This window comes from Acipenser ruthenus, chromosome 35 (assembly GCF_902713425.1).
Source record: "Acipenser ruthenus chromosome 35, fAciRut3.2 maternal haplotype, whole genome shotgun sequence".
In the NCBI taxonomy this organism is placed as follows: domain Eukaryota; kingdom Metazoa; phylum Chordata; class Actinopteri; order Acipenseriformes; family Acipenseridae; genus Acipenser; species Acipenser ruthenus.
Window position 1 is genome coordinate 3,943,920 of NC_081223.1, and position 16,897 is coordinate 3,960,816.

The 16,897-nt window shown below is 43.0% G+C and overlaps 5 non-coding genes across 5 annotated transcripts; 2 read left to right on the forward strand and 3 right to left on the reverse strand.

Moving 5' to 3' along the window:
• The first annotated feature begins 747 nt into the window (after nucleotides 1-747).
• On the forward strand, nucleotides 748-911 carry LOC131705547 (U1 spliceosomal RNA). Its single transcript, XR_009310500.1, has one exon. It is a non-coding gene; the product is annotated as a U1 spliceosomal RNA (small nuclear RNA).
• A 2,862-nt stretch (nucleotides 912-3,773) lies between these two features.
• On the reverse strand, nucleotides 3,774-3,892 carry LOC117968910 (5S ribosomal RNA). Its single transcript, XR_004662419.2, has one exon. It is a non-coding gene; the product is annotated as a 5S ribosomal RNA (ribosomal RNA).
• A 791-nt stretch (nucleotides 3,893-4,683) lies between these two features.
• On the reverse strand, nucleotides 4,684-4,847 carry LOC131705557 (U1 spliceosomal RNA). The gene has a single exon (XR_009310510.1). It is a non-coding gene; the product is annotated as a U1 spliceosomal RNA (small nuclear RNA).
• An 886-nt stretch (nucleotides 4,848-5,733) lies between these two features.
• LOC131705462 (5S ribosomal RNA) lies at nucleotides 5,734-5,852 on the reverse strand. Its single transcript, XR_009310418.1, has one exon. It is a non-coding gene; the product is annotated as a 5S ribosomal RNA (ribosomal RNA).
• Nucleotides 5,853-7,072: 1,220 nt separating this feature from the next.
• Nucleotides 7,073-7,191, forward strand: LOC131705432 (5S ribosomal RNA). The gene has a single exon (XR_009310388.1). It is a non-coding gene; the product is annotated as a 5S ribosomal RNA (ribosomal RNA).
• The last annotated feature ends 9,706 nt before the right edge of the window (nucleotides 7,192-16,897 follow it).

Consider the following 16,897-nt stretch of genomic DNA (forward strand, 5'->3'; position numbering starts at 1 on the left):
ACTGGTTTTGAAAACTGAGTTAGGACAGAAAGGGTGATCGTATTATATTCAAAACCGAAACTACCAGTAGCGGTCTGATACAAAAAAATGTGAACAGGGTTAAGACAAAAGTACTGACGAGTTTTGCTAGTTATAGTTAGTTTAATTAATTTAAAAAAAGAAAAAAAAGTTGATAATATACTTTTTATAGTAACAGAACGAGACATGTTTTAAAGCCACAAACTGCGTGTTTAGATTATTGTGCCAAACAAGAGAACAAAACGAGCATACATCAACCAAGAACAGATTTAGTGACGCGTTCATTCATTCGAGTTTATTTATATTATGTGTGACCTTAACAAATGTTTGACCAATGTTTTGCTTTCTTTCTTTTTGAAAGTCGTACATTTGTTCCATTTTTTTATTTCGTTTACGCAGACGTGTATACAGTCCCATCCCTTCTTTCGCGGAACATCTCACATGCTGCTGCACGACTGACGTCGTCCTGTGTAAATGCTGGCATCTTGTCCTCCAATGATAAAGGCGCATGCAAATATATACCGAGAGGCATTACGGGAATGCAATTTATAAATACTTATACTGAAAAATGAAGGAACCCATTACATCCAACAGACTGGAAAGTGTGATATAATAACAATGAAAGTGTTATATTAGGAAAACAATGTTTCTTTAAATTGCAGATGTAGGCACCGTTTCTTTGAAAAGTGTCTCTTGTGGACGGGTGACGAGTCGAAATGTGTACAACTCATACTTACCTGGCAGGGGAGATACCATGATCATGAAGGTGGTTCACCCAGGGCGAGGCTCGGCCATTGCACTCCGGCTGTGCTGACCCCTGCGAATTCCCCAAATGCGGGAATCTCGACTGCATAATTTCTGGTAGTGGGGGACTGCGTTCGCGCTCTCCCCTGAAACTATGGTCAAAGACAGAAACAAACACGAGCCTGTGGAAGGAAGGACATGAGCAGTTATTCAACAAGTGTCCAGCAGGTGGATTCGGCAGACAGAGAGGCAGGTTTTCTTTAAGTAGCTAAATCTTTTGATCTTTCTCACTGTCGAATAAATAGCTACGTGGTTCCTGCACATCTATTTCCATGTTTCCTTATTTTTTACTGAGAACACTAAAAGTAAAGAGTCAGCAGTGCCTGTATCAAAGGTTTTATTTTTTATTTTAAATAACTGGAAATCATTTTCAAGGTTATCAGTTTTATTTATTTATTTAGTAGATGTTTTTATTCAAAGCAACTTACAGATAAACTGTGCATCACAACTGCTGCTGCAGAGTCACTTACAATAGGACCTGGGTTTTACATCTCATTTGAAGGAAGGAGCACAAGGAGGTTAAGTGACTTGCTCAGGGACAGGGTCACACACAATGAGCCAGTGGCTGAGCTGGGATTGAACCAGGAACCTCCTGGTAACAAGAGCTTTTCTTTAACCACCTGACCACTAAGCCCCTTAAAACATATCTTGGCAGACAAACACTTTAATTAGACAACATAAAACCACATACAAGCAGATTTCCATTACATGAGAGTAGATGTTAAAACTTCATGCTGATTTGAACTCAGCTCTCACCAAGATAAGCACCAACTAAGACGTAGCTTTGCAGTAAACTAATGTGATCCATCTGTGTCTCCATCCATTTGCGTTTCCTTCCATATGATGATGCAGATATCCTTCTGGCTGGTGTTGATGGCTGACGTGTAATGCTGGCTCCAAGGATCAGCTTATTTTACCTCCATAGCGCATCAGCACGCACAACGGCTGCGATGCTGGCTTCGGGGATCAACCACAATGCGGTCTCCCCAGCGCATCAGCATGAAAACCGTCTGGATTGAGCTAAGTAGGGTACATCTCTGGGGTCTTCAAGTGGGCACCTTCCATCCTCAGTGTTTTGTCGACTAGTCCACTGTCGACATCTCAAGAGGGCTCGACAGTGATTCTGGCTTCCCAACATCACCCCTCTCCATCCCCCACTCAACTCAGCCCAGCTTACTTACCCGTCCATCAGCGTATCTTTCTTTCTTTCTATTGTACTTGAGATCCCCAACGAGAATCTTTCCGTCTCAACCACAGCCAATTGCTGCTCCTCTCTGCTGCTTCAGATAAGTTCTTCACTGTGCGATGCAACTCTTGGCCACTGAATCCGACGTCTCTGAGAAACCGGGTTGTAGAGTGTGCCACAAATCCTCGACAACCCACCTCCACTGGATAAACCCGGACCCTCCATCCTCGCTGTTCCGCTTCAGCGGCTAGTTGAGCATACCGCAGTTTCTTCCTCTCATACGCCTCATCTACAGCATCCCCCCATGGCACTGTTAACTCTACCAGGTGAACAAGGCGTGCTGATCCAGACCACAAGACAATATCTGGTCGAAGGTTAGTGGTGGCAATCTCAGGTGGAAAAATAAGCCGTTGACCAACAGCTTCCAGTTGTCCTGGGCGAGGCTTTGTTTTAACGCCTTTTCTTGGCGGTTGCTCTCCTGGGTGGAGGAATGTTGTCTTTTGTGTGTAATGTTTTGATGGAACTGGTGGCAACTTATTGGTCATGTTACGCTTGTCTTCCAATGCTAAGGCCTGTCAAAATGTGCCTTAATGTTGCAGGTGATGAACACAAAGGACATAAGGGATCCTCTTCTACCTAGAGGTTTAGGTTCTGTGGTGATGGGAGAACATCATATGTTGACCTGATGAGGAAACTGATCCTGCTCTGTTCCATGTCCATAGGTCTTGCCAGCCAATCTTGCGTTGTTCCACACTCTCCCATCTCATCCATTCTCCCTGCTTGGCCTGGGAAACGGCCTTTACGCACCTCATCCTCTCCTCCTGTTTTTGCACCTCGTTGACCACCAGCTTCCTCTGTTGAGCTGAGGCTGCCTTGTGCCATGTAGGAGGAGCTGAACTGAGACCAAGAACCCCTCTTCTATGCTGAACTTGCCCCATGATATCACCGATTCGAAGGGCAGCCTTTGCATAATAAGCAGAAAACATCTGTTTATTAGACTGGTTAAGATTTACAGATGTAGCTTAGTACTGCATTATTCGTTTGTCCCTTAATTAGCCTGTCTGTTTCCTAGACAGAACAAGATTAGGCACATCCAACAGGACCACACACACAGCTACTACTACCGTTGTGCACAGCATCATTACTGTAATAACTTCAGTATTCCAAAAGATCATTAAATACAACTATAAAACAAAACATAAAACTCGAAATTAAACCTAACACACGTGATCCATGCAGAAACCCTTACTCTTTAAGAAATGTGAGCCATGAAGTAAAATACAGGTAAACAACACCTCCCTGCACAGGTTATGTAAATGTCCGGTTTCAATCCAGCGAGGGGCGAGAGTTTTCAAGCAGCACTACACTCATGCACAGGACAACAAATTGACAGCTCTCCCAGAAGCTTCCAGCAGGGGGCATGTTCAATACTGTATTATTATTATTATTATTATTATTATTATTATTAATAATAATAATAATAATAATAATAATAATAATATCTCTGTATGCATGTTTGTGTCCCTATACATATTTTTTATTCTATTTTATTTTATGTACTGTTTTTAACTTTCTGGGTCACATTTCGTCACGAATTGAGGAATTAAGAATGGTGTGTGCAACATATTAAACTATCATATTTGTTCCTGTGTGGGATGGGACAATAAAAAAATAAAAAATGAAAACGATGTTTATCTTTACAGCTTCCAGGTTAATAACATAAATAACAGGGGAAACAGCGCCCCCTGTCAAGCTGCAGAAAAAAAGCTCACAGCACCTGGTATTCCCAGGTGATCTCCCATCCAAGTACTAACCAGGCCCGACCTTGCTTAGCTTCCGAGATCAGACGAGATCGGGCGTTCTCAAGGTGGTATGGCCGTAAGCGAACGACTCTCTTGGTTGATCTCTTTCATAGTATTAAGTTAATATCATTCATGCAATGACAGGTTGGGGGAGGGATTTCCAGATCTCGAATTTGTCACAAACGTTAACATTTAAGCAGCTCTGGGCTCCACATGTGCGGGCCCGTGTGTGTGTGTGTATATAACAGCGTTAAAAGTGCCATTAGATTCTTGCGAAATTGTATGTTCACAAAGTAGTAGCCACGCGTTGGCATTGAAAGTGTTAAGTTCTCAAAGGCATCCATTTCGTATATTACCCTCTTTTAGGTTGAATCTGCAGCAGTGTTGTAATGGATATCAGCTGTACTGAGCTGTGTTGCCGCTGGAGGACTGTATGCCCTGAAACCAATTTGATGTTTATTCTACAAAATAAATCCCCCTTTCAAACAACTCGTGTGGTTCTTTAGGCTGAGCAGTACTGCAAGGGTCCCTCTTCTCCAGTTAGAGACAGCATACATGTGGTTACATGATACATGGATGAAGGCTTATTGTGACCTATTCGACTCCTCGAGACCATCGCTTTCAATTCAAACACAGAATGTCTCGTTTTCAATCGCTCGACAACACCCACAGTACAGAAATGTGCATTAATGATCAACAAAATGAGAATACGTTAAAAAAAAATGATGTAAAGCTGGTAGATTCGTATCTCAGAGGAACGGGAAATTAAAACAAGGTAAAGGCAATCATCTAAATAAAGCTGAATCAATAACGGATGCGGGAATCTCCTTCCTTCCACAGGCTCGTGTTTGTTTCTGTCTTTGACCATAGTTTCAGGGGAGAGCGCGAACGCAGTCCCCCACTACCAGAAATTATGCAGTCGAGATTCCCGCATTTGGGGAATTCGCAGGGGTCAGCACAGCCGGAGTGCAATGGCCGAGCCTCGCCCTGGGTGAACCACCTTCATGATCATGGTATCTCCCCTGCCAGGTAAGTATGAGTTGTACACATTTCGACTCGTCACCCGTCCACAAGAGACACTTTTCAAAGAAACGGTGCCTACATCTGCAATTTAAAGAAACATTGTTTTCCTAATATAACACTGTCATTGTTATTATATCGCACTTTCCAGTCTGTTGGGTGTAATGGGTTCCTTCATTTTTCAGTATAAGTATTTATAAATTGCATTCCCGTAATGCCTCTCGGTATATATTTGCATGCGCCTTTATCATTGGAGGACAAGATGCCAGCATTTACACAGGACGACGTCAGTCGTGCAGCAGCATGTGAGATGTTCCGCGAAAGAAGGGATGGGACTGTATACACGTCTGCGTAAACGAAATAAAAAAAATGGAACAAATGTACGACTTTCAAAAAGAAAGAAAGCAAAACATTGGTCAAACATTTGTTAAGGTCACACATAATATAAATAAACTCGAATGAATGAACGGGTCACTAAATCCGTTCTTGGTTGATATATGCTCGTTTTGTTCTCTTGTTTGGCACAATAATCTAAACACGCAGTTTGTGGCTTTAAAACATGTCTCGTTCTGTTACTATAAAAAGTATATCATCAACTTTTTTTTTCTTTTTTTAAATTAATTAAACTAACTATAACTAGCAAAACTCGTCAGTACTTTTGTCTTAACCCTGTTCACATTTGCTTGTATTGGACCGCTACTGGTAGTTTCGGTTTAGAATATAATACGATCACCCTTTCTGTCCTAACTCAGTTTTCAAAACCAGTAAAGGCCGATACAATACTTACTTGTTCGTGTGTGGAATGGGATAATAAAAAAACAAAAAATGAAAACGATGTTTATCTTTACAGCTTCCAGGTTAATAATATAAATAACAGCGCCCCCTGTCACGCTGCAGAAAAAAAGCTCACAGCACCTGGTATTCCCAGGTGATCTCCCATCCAAGTACTAACCAGGCCCGACCTTGCTTAGCTTCCGAGATCAAACGAGATCAGGCGTTCTCAAGGAGGTATGGCCGTAAGTGGACGCGCTTGATTTATCTCTTTCATAGTATTAAGTTAATATCATTCATGCAATGACAGGTTGGGGCAGGGATTTCCAGATCTCTCATTTGTCACAAACAGTAACACTTAAGCAGCTCTGGGCTGCACATGTGCCGGCCAATAGCAAGGCTCATGGATGGTAATACGTTTTACTAGAAGGGAGAGCTAGCCTTGAGCTTTGCAGCATAAAACAATACATTTTAATGGTCTTTATGCAAAAGAGCTATTCGTCCAACATTGTGCCCCCCACACACCTTTTTATACTTGATGGCACCTCTGATTTGAAGCAGAGAATGTACAAAAGACACATTGGGCAAACATTTGTTTACATTTTTTAATTTCATTCACGCAGACGTGTAGGCTTTTCTACACACCCATCCCTTTTGTGGAACAACTCACTTGTTGCAAATGCGGGAATCTCGACTGTATCATTTCTGGGAGTGAAGGGCTGCGTTCGCGCTCTCCCCTGATGTTATAGTCAAAGTTAAAAACACAGGTATTGAAAGCAATTAGCGATTATTCTATATATCTCCAGCAGGTGGCCCTGTCAGACTGGGAATGAGATTTTGTTTTTTCTTTCGGAGCGTACAATGCTCTAGAAAGTACCTAAGTGTTTTATGTACATGTATTGTGAAGTGTTTCATATTGAGAAGACAAAGTAACGAGTCAGCGGCACGTGTATCAAAGTTACAAAGTTGCTAATATTAAAGAAGACGAGGTTCAGCGGTACAGTTGTTTTTTTTTAAACATAGTGTTTCACTGCTGTACAGACGTTCTATGTCGTTATCCGTTATTGATTCAGCTTTATTTAAATGATTGCCTTTACCTTGTTTTAATTTCCCGTTCCTCTGAGATACGAATCTACCAGCTTTACATCATTTTTTTTAACGTATTCTCATTTTGTTGATCATTAATGCACATTTCTGTACTGTGGGTGTTGTCGAGCGATTGAAAACGAGACATTTTGTGTTTGAATTGAAAGCGATGGTCTCGAGGAGTCGAATAGGTCACAATAAGCCTTCATCCATGTATCATGTAACCACATGTATGCTGTCTCTAACTGGAGAAGAGGGACCCTTGCAGTACTTAAATGTTAACATTTGTGACAAATTCGAGATCTGGAAATCCCTCCCCTATCGTGTTATTGCATGAATGATATTAATTTAATACTATGAAAGAGATCAACCAAGAGAGTCGTTCGCTTACGGCCATACCACCTTGAGAACGCCCGATCTTGTCTGATCTCGGAAGCTAAGCAAGGTTGGGCCTGGTTAGTACTTGGATGGGAGACCGCCTGGGAATACCAGGTGCTGTAAGCTTTTCTTTCTGCAGCTTGACAGGGGGCGCTGTTTTCCCTGTTATTTATGTTATTAACCTGGAAGCTGTAAAGATAAACATCGTTTTCATTTTTTGTTTTTTTATTGTCCCATTCCACACACGAACAAGTAAGTATTGTATCGGCCTTTACTGGTTTTGAAAACTGAATTAGGACAGAAAGGGTGATCGTATTATATTCTAAACCGAAACTACCAGTAGCGGTCGGATACAAACAAATGTGAACAGGGTTAAGACAAAAGTACTGACGAGTTTTGCTATTTATAGTTAGTTTAATTAATTTAAAAAAAGAAAAAAAGTTGATGATATACTTTTTTATAGTAACAGAACGAGACATGTTTTAAAGCCACAAACTGCGTGTTTAGATTATTGTGCCAAACAAGAGAACAAAACGAGCATATATCAACCAAGAACGGATTTAGTGACCCGTTCATTCATTCGAGTTTATTTATATTATGTGTGACCTTAACAAATGTTTGACCAATGTTTTGCTTTCTTTCTTTTTGAAAGTCGTACATTTGTTCCACTTTTTATTTCGTTTACGCAGACGTGTATACAGTCCCATCCCTTCTTTTGCGGAACATCTCACATGCTGCTGCACGACTGACGTCGTCCTGTGTAAATGCTGGCATCTTGTCCTCCAATGATAAAGGCGCATGCAAATATATACCGAGAGGCATTACGGGAATGCAATTTATAAATACTTATACTGAAAAATGAAGGAACCCATTACACCCAACAGACTGGAAAGTGCGATATAATAACAATGAAAGTGTTACACTAGGAAAACAATGTTTCTTTAAATTGCAGATGTAGGCACCGTTTCTTTGAAAAGTGTCTCTTGTGGACGGGTGACGAGTCGAAATGTATACAACTCATACTTACCTGGCAGGGGAGATACCATGATCATGAAGGAACGTTGGATTTTTCATTCTGTATCGTTGGATGGATTTTGAGGAATTCTTTTTTTGTTCCTTTGTTTTGGAGTACCTGCTGTTTGAAGATGTCGGCTTTTGGAGTGCGACGGAATGCTATTCGTTTTGAGCTTTTGAATGACTTGGTTATGGACCGATTGGAGTTTAGTAGGAATGTCTTGCAAAAAGGACTGGGTTTTCACCCTAGAAATCTGGATTTCATCTTTGCCTTTCCTGGTAAGAAAACTTTTGAAGTTATCTTTTCAACTTTTGCCATGCTTGAAGTTTGTTTAGAAAAATTTAAAAAATTTGGAGACCGGTTTAAGAATATTGCTATTGTTCCATTGACAAGGGAGTTAAAAGTAATCCACGTGGTAATGTTTTCTGAACTGGTACAATATGAGGATATTTTAACCTGGCTGTCACAATACTGCGATGTGATTGTTGGATCGACGGTAAAAGACGATGATGGCGTGAAAACCGGGGAAAGGAAGTTTCAAGCTAAACTTCGTAGAGACATTGTAAGTGGAGACTACAAGCACTTACCTAACACCATTCAAATAGGTTCTTGTAGAGGATATGTGTTCTATATGGGTCAGCCCAAAGTATGTAGATCTTGTGGACAAACTGGGCATTTTTCAGCCAATTGTGACCAGAAGTTTTGCAGGAATTGTGGTGCTTTTGGCCATTTTTCCAATGAATGTGAACTCCCCTTGAAGTGTAACCTATGTGGGGATTCAAATCACGTTTTCAGAGACTGTCCGTTTGCCTATGCTAATCGACTTAAGAAACAGGGAGCTGCTAATTTGTCAGAGAAGCCAACAGAATCCCCCGCTGAGGTGGATCCAGAACCAACTTCAGTGTCGAAACTATCCGTGGAGGGTCTGGGATTAGAGGATCTATTCCAGGAGCCAGAATCAGAGCCAGGGCCAAAGCTAGAGCCAGAGCCAGAGTCAGCACCAGTCTCGGAGTCTACTGAAGATCGTATTTTAGCGACGGAAATCAATGCTCAACAACCAAATGAACTTAAGGTTTTGGAAGAAGTTAACCTTTTGGTGGAAGCACTTGGGTCCGTTGACACTGAACAGGATCTGGGCGAAACTGGTTTTCTACCGGAGACATCAGATTTACCAGGGCAGGAGCTTTCTGAGCAGAGTGGTGAGGAGGAAGGAGAAATGGATTTATCTGCCTCCGAGAGCAGAAAAAGGAAGATGAAGGACAAAGAATGGGCAGACAATTCAGAGTCAGAAGCAGGTTCGGACTCTGCTTCGGTTTCAGGGCAATCGTTTTTGGACTCTGATAATGTAAGTACTTTTGCATCTGCTACTCACATGAGAATAGAGACTGGTGAAGGGATGGAGAGTACAAAAGGGAAGAAAAAGAAAAAAAGGGAAAAGTGGGAGAAAACAGACTTGATATCCATCCGGTATTGCTTTCCTTTCCTTGTAGTAATGGTACTTTCATTAGTCTCTGTTAATGTGAGAAGCATCAAGGACCCCGTCAAACATCTTTCAGTCTTTGATTTTTTGAAAAATAGGAAAGATGATATTTTCCTGTTACAAGAATGTTGGATCCCTTATCAGGATAATTATTGTAAATATGAAGAAATGTGGGATTCTGGGTTGTCAGTCTGGTCGGGTGACAATGGTAACAGAGCAGCGGGTGTGGCAATTTTGTTTAAAGGGAAGGGTTTTGACATAAGAGCAATAAGAAGGGTGGTTGATGGGAGGTTATTGGTGGTGGATGTAGATTGGTGGGCGGTAAAGGTACGTTTAATTCATGTTTATTGTCCCGTGGATTTGCAGGAACAGTTGGATTTGTTGAATAGGCTATCGCCACTTTTAGTTTGCAATTTCAATATTATAATTGGTGGTGACTTTAATTGTTTAATTTCGAAAAAAGATAGAAAATCCAAAACTGAGTTTTATCTAGATGGCAGCTCGAGAGTACTTCAGACCATCATTGAGGACTTTCATTTAAAAGATGTATTTGGAGTCAGAGTTTCAGATTCTGATTTTTTTACATGGTCAAGCAGTAATTTTTCAGTTAGATCTCGCATCGATTATTGTTTAGTTTCCAAAGACATTAAGGTTGATGATTTTAGTCTTCATCCAGTCTTTTATTCAGACCATTCTTTATTATACACAGAGTTGGATATTCAAGGTAAAACTAATTTTGGGAAAGGTGTTTGGAAATTAAATGTACTTTTATTAAAAGAGGAGAAGATTGTGCAGAGATTTAGAGGAAGATATAGGAACTGGCAGACCCTAAAATTTTTGTATAATTCTGTGGGAGAATGGTGGGAGGATGTTAAAAAGAGAGTGAAAGTATTTTTTATTAACGAGGGAAGGAAAATTGCAAAAGGGGAAAGATATAAGTTAGGGAAATTAACTAACTTGCAGAGGCTGTATATTATGTTGAGATGGTTTTGATGTGGCTAATGATATAGCTATTACTAAAATGAAGATGTCCAAACTTTATAGTTCTTTTAGTAGGAGTATTATTTTTCGTAGTAGGGTCCGTTTTTGTGAGGAAAATGAAAAGTGCACTCACTTCTTTTTTAAGAAGATGAATCAAGGGAAAAAAGCAATTCATAGTTTATTTGATACAAATGAGGTAGAACAATCCTCTAGTGAGGCTGTTCTGGGTTGTGCTAAGGCCTTTTATGAAGAGTTATATGATGTTAAGGAAATAGAAGGTTCCTGGTTAGAATTTTATTTAAGTAAAATTGATTTAAAATTAAGTGATACTGAGAGACAGAATTTAGAGAAAGAGATCAGTTTAGAAGAACTGGGGAGGGCTGTAAAAAGCTTTTAAAAAAATAAGGTGCCAGGGATAGATGGTTTACCAATCGAATTTTATGACATATTTTGGGATTTAGTGGGTAAGGATCTTTTGGACGTGTATAATGAATCTTGGGGTAAAGGTATATTGATATCAACCATGAGAGAAGGTTGTATATCCTTATTATATAAAAAAGGGGACAAGAAAGAAATAAAGAATTGGAGGCCAGTCACTTTACTCTGTGTAGACCTGAAGATCCTATCAAAGGTAATATTTTTAAGACTGCAATCTGTAATTTCGTCTGTTGTAAATAGTGATCAAACTTGTGGGATACCAGGACGGTTACTAAATGATAGTTTGGCTCTAGTTAGAGATATAATAGAATATGTGAAGGACAGGAATGTGCCTCTTTGTCTTTTAAGTCTAGATCAGGAGAAAGCTTTTGATCATCTCAACCACAGCTTCATTATGTCAATATTAGTAAAAATGAACTTTGGGCCTGCTTTCTGCTCCTGGATACATTTGTTGTATAAGGATTGTTTTAGTAGGATAATAATAAATGGGGTTTTGTCTGAACCTTTTAAGGTACTATCTGGGGTAAGGCAGGGGTGTCCGCTGTCCCCATTACTTTTTGTGTTGGGGATGGATCCCTTGGCATGTGCTATTAGACAGGACTGTGGTATTACAGGAATAATTGCACCTGGGAGTGGGAAGCAGGATATTAAAGTTACCCTGTACATGGATGACATAACAGTTTTCTGTTCTGACAATGCATCAGTCGCCAAGGTCTTTTGGCATTGTGATAAATTTGCTTCAGCATCTTCATCCAAAATTAATGTGGGGAAGAGTGAATGTTGGAAAGAAGCAAAGATTGATTTTGGTTTAGTGGAGAAGTATGATTTCATAAAGATTTTAGGGGTATTATTTGGGCCAAATTGAGTAGTAAAAATTGGGAGGGCAGAATTGCAAGAATAAAACAGGAACTTGGTATGTGGGTGTGACGAAGTGCCCGCCCCTGTGTGTATTTTGTGTGTTATATGTTGTATGTTGCGTGCATGTGTTAATGTTGGTGTATAGTCATTGGTACACAGGATATAAACGGGTCTGTGTTTCACGTGTGATTTAAAAAGTGTAGATTTGTATTTAGGCACGAGGAGGGCACAAATCACTTCACGTGCCAGTTAAATGTAATATGTAAGCACGGGTTGCACAGAATTAATTCACGTGCTGGGATTCAAGTGAATAATTAAGTAGTAATTGAATCCCAGCACAACAGTGTATATATAGAGACACGTAGCATTCACTCGAAGTTGGGTGTTCGAGAGTGGAGAACGGGTGAGGAGAAGGAGGAAAGTAGTAAAGTGAAATCTAGAAGTGTTTGTACTCACCGTGTTTGTTTGTCTCTCCGTGCACCGTTTGTTAAGTGTTTAGTACGTTTTGTTTGTCTATTTATTTTGGCGCAAGTGCCGTGTCCTGTTTTGTGTTTAAAACCTTTTATTTTCTGTTCTGTCTATTAATTATTAAATGCTGAGCGAAAGCATTCGCTCAGCTTCACCAAACCCCAAATCCCTGTCTGTTTATTTCCTGCATCTGGCCTGACGCCACCCACTCCGGCCGTCTTTGTGACACGTGGTGTCCTGCGTGGGATCTACAGCGCCTCCAGGACTCAGGCCAGAGCAGGAACTGCATATTTGGATTAAAAAAAAAAAAAAAGAGGAAATATGGCAGAAGACGCCATCAAACTGCGGGACTGGATCCGGGAAAATGCTGGGCTGGAGGCCAAGTCGATACCAGTAGCCGTCCGGTTCCTGCGGTTGATGGACAGTGAGCGATGGGAGGCGTATGCAAGGGAACACACCGTAAGCACCTGGGAGGAAGGGGTGGAGTTGGTCCTCAGCTACCTGGACGGAGTTATAAGTGGAACAACAGCCCAGGTAGCAGGTCCACCAGCAGAGGAAGAATGCCTGCTGTCCCCGTCTCCACCAGCAGAGGAAGAATGCCTGCTGGTTTTGCCTCCACAGCCCAAGCGGGAGGAGTCTGAGCGTCCTACGCCTGAGTGGGAGGAGCCCGAGCGTCCTACGCCTGAGTGGGAGGAGCCCGAGCGTCCTACGTCTGAGTGGGGGGAGCCCGAACGTTCACAGCCCAAGAGGGGGGAGTCGGTGCGTCCACAGCCCAAAAGGGAGGAGTCGGTGCGTCCACAGCCCAAAAGGGAGGAGTCGGTGCGTCCACAGCCCAAAAGGGAGGAGTCGGTGCGTCCACAGCCCGAAGAGAGGGAAGTCGGGGCTTCCACAGCCCTAGGACCCAAGCTGCCAGCAGAGGGAGAATACCTGTTGGTTCACCTGCTGCTGCCATCCCGAGAGCTAAAGGGGGAGGAGCCATTGCTGCTGTCCCAAGAGCCAGAAGGGGAGGAGTTACAGGCGCAACCCCCTGAATTTTTCTGGGGGGGAGAAGGGCAGGATGCTGGTGTCCCCCAGCAGCCTCTATTTATGCTGCTGAAGGGAGCACGGCGCACACCAGCCCAGCCACCACAGCCTCCCTCTGAGTGGCCAGCATCAGCCCCATGGCCTCTGCCTCCACCGCAAGGAGCAGAGCAGCAGGAGCTGCCTCTGCCTCCGCCACCTCCACCGCTTCCTCCACTAGGAGCAGCTGGAGCTGCCTCTGCCTCCACCATCTTCACCGGCAGGAGCAGAGCAGCAGGAGCTGCCTCTGCCACTTCCAGGAGCAGAGGAGCAGGAGCTGCCTCTGCCTCCGCCACTGCCAGAAGCAGAACAGCAGGAGCTGTCTCTGCTTCCCGTACTTCCACCACAGGGAGTACGGTGGCCGCAGCCCCAAAAAGGGGAGCTGTCGGCCACGAAGAAAGGGGAGGAGGTCTGGAGACCTGCTCCCACTGCAGCAGTTTCGCTGCCGGAGATCGTGGGGGAGGTCAGGAGACCTGCTCCCACAGCAGCTTCTTCGCTGCCGGAAGTACTGTGGTCGGAGCCCCACCAAAGGGAGCTACCGGCTACAAAGACAGGGGGAGAGGTCAGGACATCACTTTCCCCAGCAGCAGTTTCACTGCAGGAGTGGACCAGCATGCTGTCAGCCGTGCCACTACCGGCAGGGGTGCTGACAGCATTGCCAGCCATGGGCCCACTGAAGCCTCCCTTCCCAGCCCGAGACTTTGTTCTGGACTGCTGGATTTTTAAGGGGGGAGGTGGCCATTGAGGCCATGTGTGCTTTGCACAGGGGAGGGTATATGTGACGAAGTGCCCGCCCCTGTGTGTATTTTGTGTGTTATGTGTTGTATGTTGCGTGCGTGTGTTAATGTTGGTGTATAGTCATTGGTACACGGGATAAACGGGTCTGTGTTTCACGTGTGATTTAAAGTGTAGATTTGTATTTAGGCACGAGGAGGGCACAAATCACTTCACGTGCCGGTTAAATGTAATATGTAAGCACGGGGTTGCACAGAATTAATTCACGTGCTGGGATTCAAGTGAATAATTAATTAGTAATTGAATCCCAGCACAACAGTGTATATATAGAGACACGTAGCATTCACTCGAAGTTGGGTGTTCGAGAGTGGAGAACGGGTGAGGAGAAGGAGGAAAGTAGTAAAGTGAAATCTAGAAGTGTTTGTACTCACCGTGTTTGTTTGTCTCTCCGTGCACCGTTTGTTAAGTGTTTAGTACGTTTTGTTTGTCTATTTATTTTGGCACAAGTGCCGTGTCCTGTTTTGTGTTTAAAACCTTTTATTTTCTGTTCTGTGTTAATTATTAAATGCTGAGCGAATGCTTACCAAACCCCAAATCCCTGTCTGTTTATTTCCTGCATCTGGTCTGACGCCACCCACTCCGGCCGTCTTTGTGACAGTGGGGTATGAGGGAACTAACTTTGTCTGGTAGGATTTTAGTTATTAAGACAGAGGTGTTGTCTTCCCTGGTTTTTTTAGAGTTTATATTCCCAATACCTCGCCAATGTCTTTTTGTTATACAAAGAGCAATGTTTCAGTTTTTATGGGGCAGTAAAAGCGAGAAGGTTAAAAAACAGATAATGTATAAAACCTTAAATTGTGGTGGGAAAAATGTCCCTGACTTGGGGGAAAAACTGCATTGCATTTTTGTGACTTGTGTGGTTAAAGGGTGTGTTTGTACAAACCAGAGTCTTAGGAAATGGACTTTCTTTGCAGGGTTTTGGTTAAAAGGGATTATTTGTCAGCTATGGAAAATGCGGCTGAGTTTAAAGGTGCCATATGCAGAACAACGGCCTTTTATTTATAATTTTGTAAAAACATTTATTGTTAAATATAAAGTAAATAGTCTTGCCCTAGAGGAGATATCTTGTGCTCGCCTAGAACAGCTAGTTTGCACAGAAGGGTTAGCTTTGCTCCCAGTTGGGACATTAGTGGAGGAGGACTGTAGGACAGTGTGGAGAAATGTATCTGCCTCCTATCTCTTGAATGCCCATAGGGATTTGGCTTGGAGTGTGGTCCATCAGTGTCTTCCTCTAAGAAGCTTTTTATATCGACGTGGTGGAACAGCTAGTCCTGTTTGCATAAGGCCAAGATGTTTGGGGGAAGAGACGGTACATCATTTGATGTGGTCCTGCTCCTTTGCACAGGAAGTGTGGCGGAAGATGTATATTTGGTTGGAGAAAATAGAGAGAAAGATAGTCTTGACAGAGCATGGCATTCTTTATGGATTGTCAAGTATAAAGATAAGTAAAGAGAAGTTTGGCAAGATCTGGTCGATCATTAATTGCACAAAATATGCTTTGTGGAAAGCAAGGAACATACTGCTGTGGAAGAAATGTGCATTGTCCGCAGAAGCAGTGTATGCTCTAGCACTTTCGATAGCAAGGGATTATGTGGCACGAGACTTGGTGCACAGATCAGGAGATGAAGTGAGTAAAATCTGGGGGCTGGAGAGGGAGCAGATGGTTTCCCAAATTGTCCTTAAGTGTTAGTTTAATTAGAGGATCCAGTTTTTATTTTGTTCTGAGTGAGTAGAAGATATCGGATTAAGGCACAAGGGTGAGGGGAAGTGTGACAGAAATACAATGAGTTCTGGTGATAAATCTTCCTCCCGACCTGTGAGGGCGCTAAAGAACGGGAGGAGAAGTATCTGGAAGGGCTGGCCTGACAGTTCGTTTCCGGGACCGGGAAGTGGGTCAGCCTGGAAGAAAGCGAGACTCTGTTGTAAGACCGTATTGATTTGACAGGTAAAAGAGGGGCAGCTGCAAGTAAAAAGACAGCTGCAACCGTTTACCTAGATATCATGCGGGATTACATATAGGGGCCAGGGTAATGCTGTTCTTTTCCTTCGTTTGGGTTAAGCCAAGGACCGAGAAGGACGAGACAGTAAAGTACTGTAACTGTATCACTCTATAGAGAGTTGCGTGTGTGTGTTTGTGTTTGTTTGTAGCTGTAAAATAACTGTGTGTTTTTGGAATCACCAGACAGCTAAAGCACATCCGGAGCTGTCGCCGTGGGCCAGCACAAGCCGGATCACCACATCACGAACCGTCACAAAATAAAGTGTATTCACTCACCACCCGCACGACTGCACGCACCCGAGACCGTGTTTTTGTTTTCTTTTGCCAGGACTGTAAACCTGTGTTTTCATCCCTGCGCTCTACACATCGTTGTGTATTGCTGGGGCTTATTATTTATGGTCACTAGGCCAGGAATTAAAATAAAATAAAGTTTTCCCACTGGATTATCGTTGTCTGCCTGTCACTCCTGCACCGCATCACCGCTACACCTGTTCCCCTTACTAACCACTTTGCCACACGTGGTGTCAGAGCACGGGACTATGGACCGCAACGCACTGGCGGAGCTGCTGCAGGCGCTGGAGAGCAGGCGCGACGCAGAGGAGAGAAGGAGGGAGTAGCGCTACACGGTGCTCATTAAACGGGTAGGGTTGGCCGTTGCTGCAGCGACGACCCCTACCACAACACCGCTGATGTCGCCCCCGAAGGCACGGGCAATGAAGATGTTGGCGGAGGATGACCC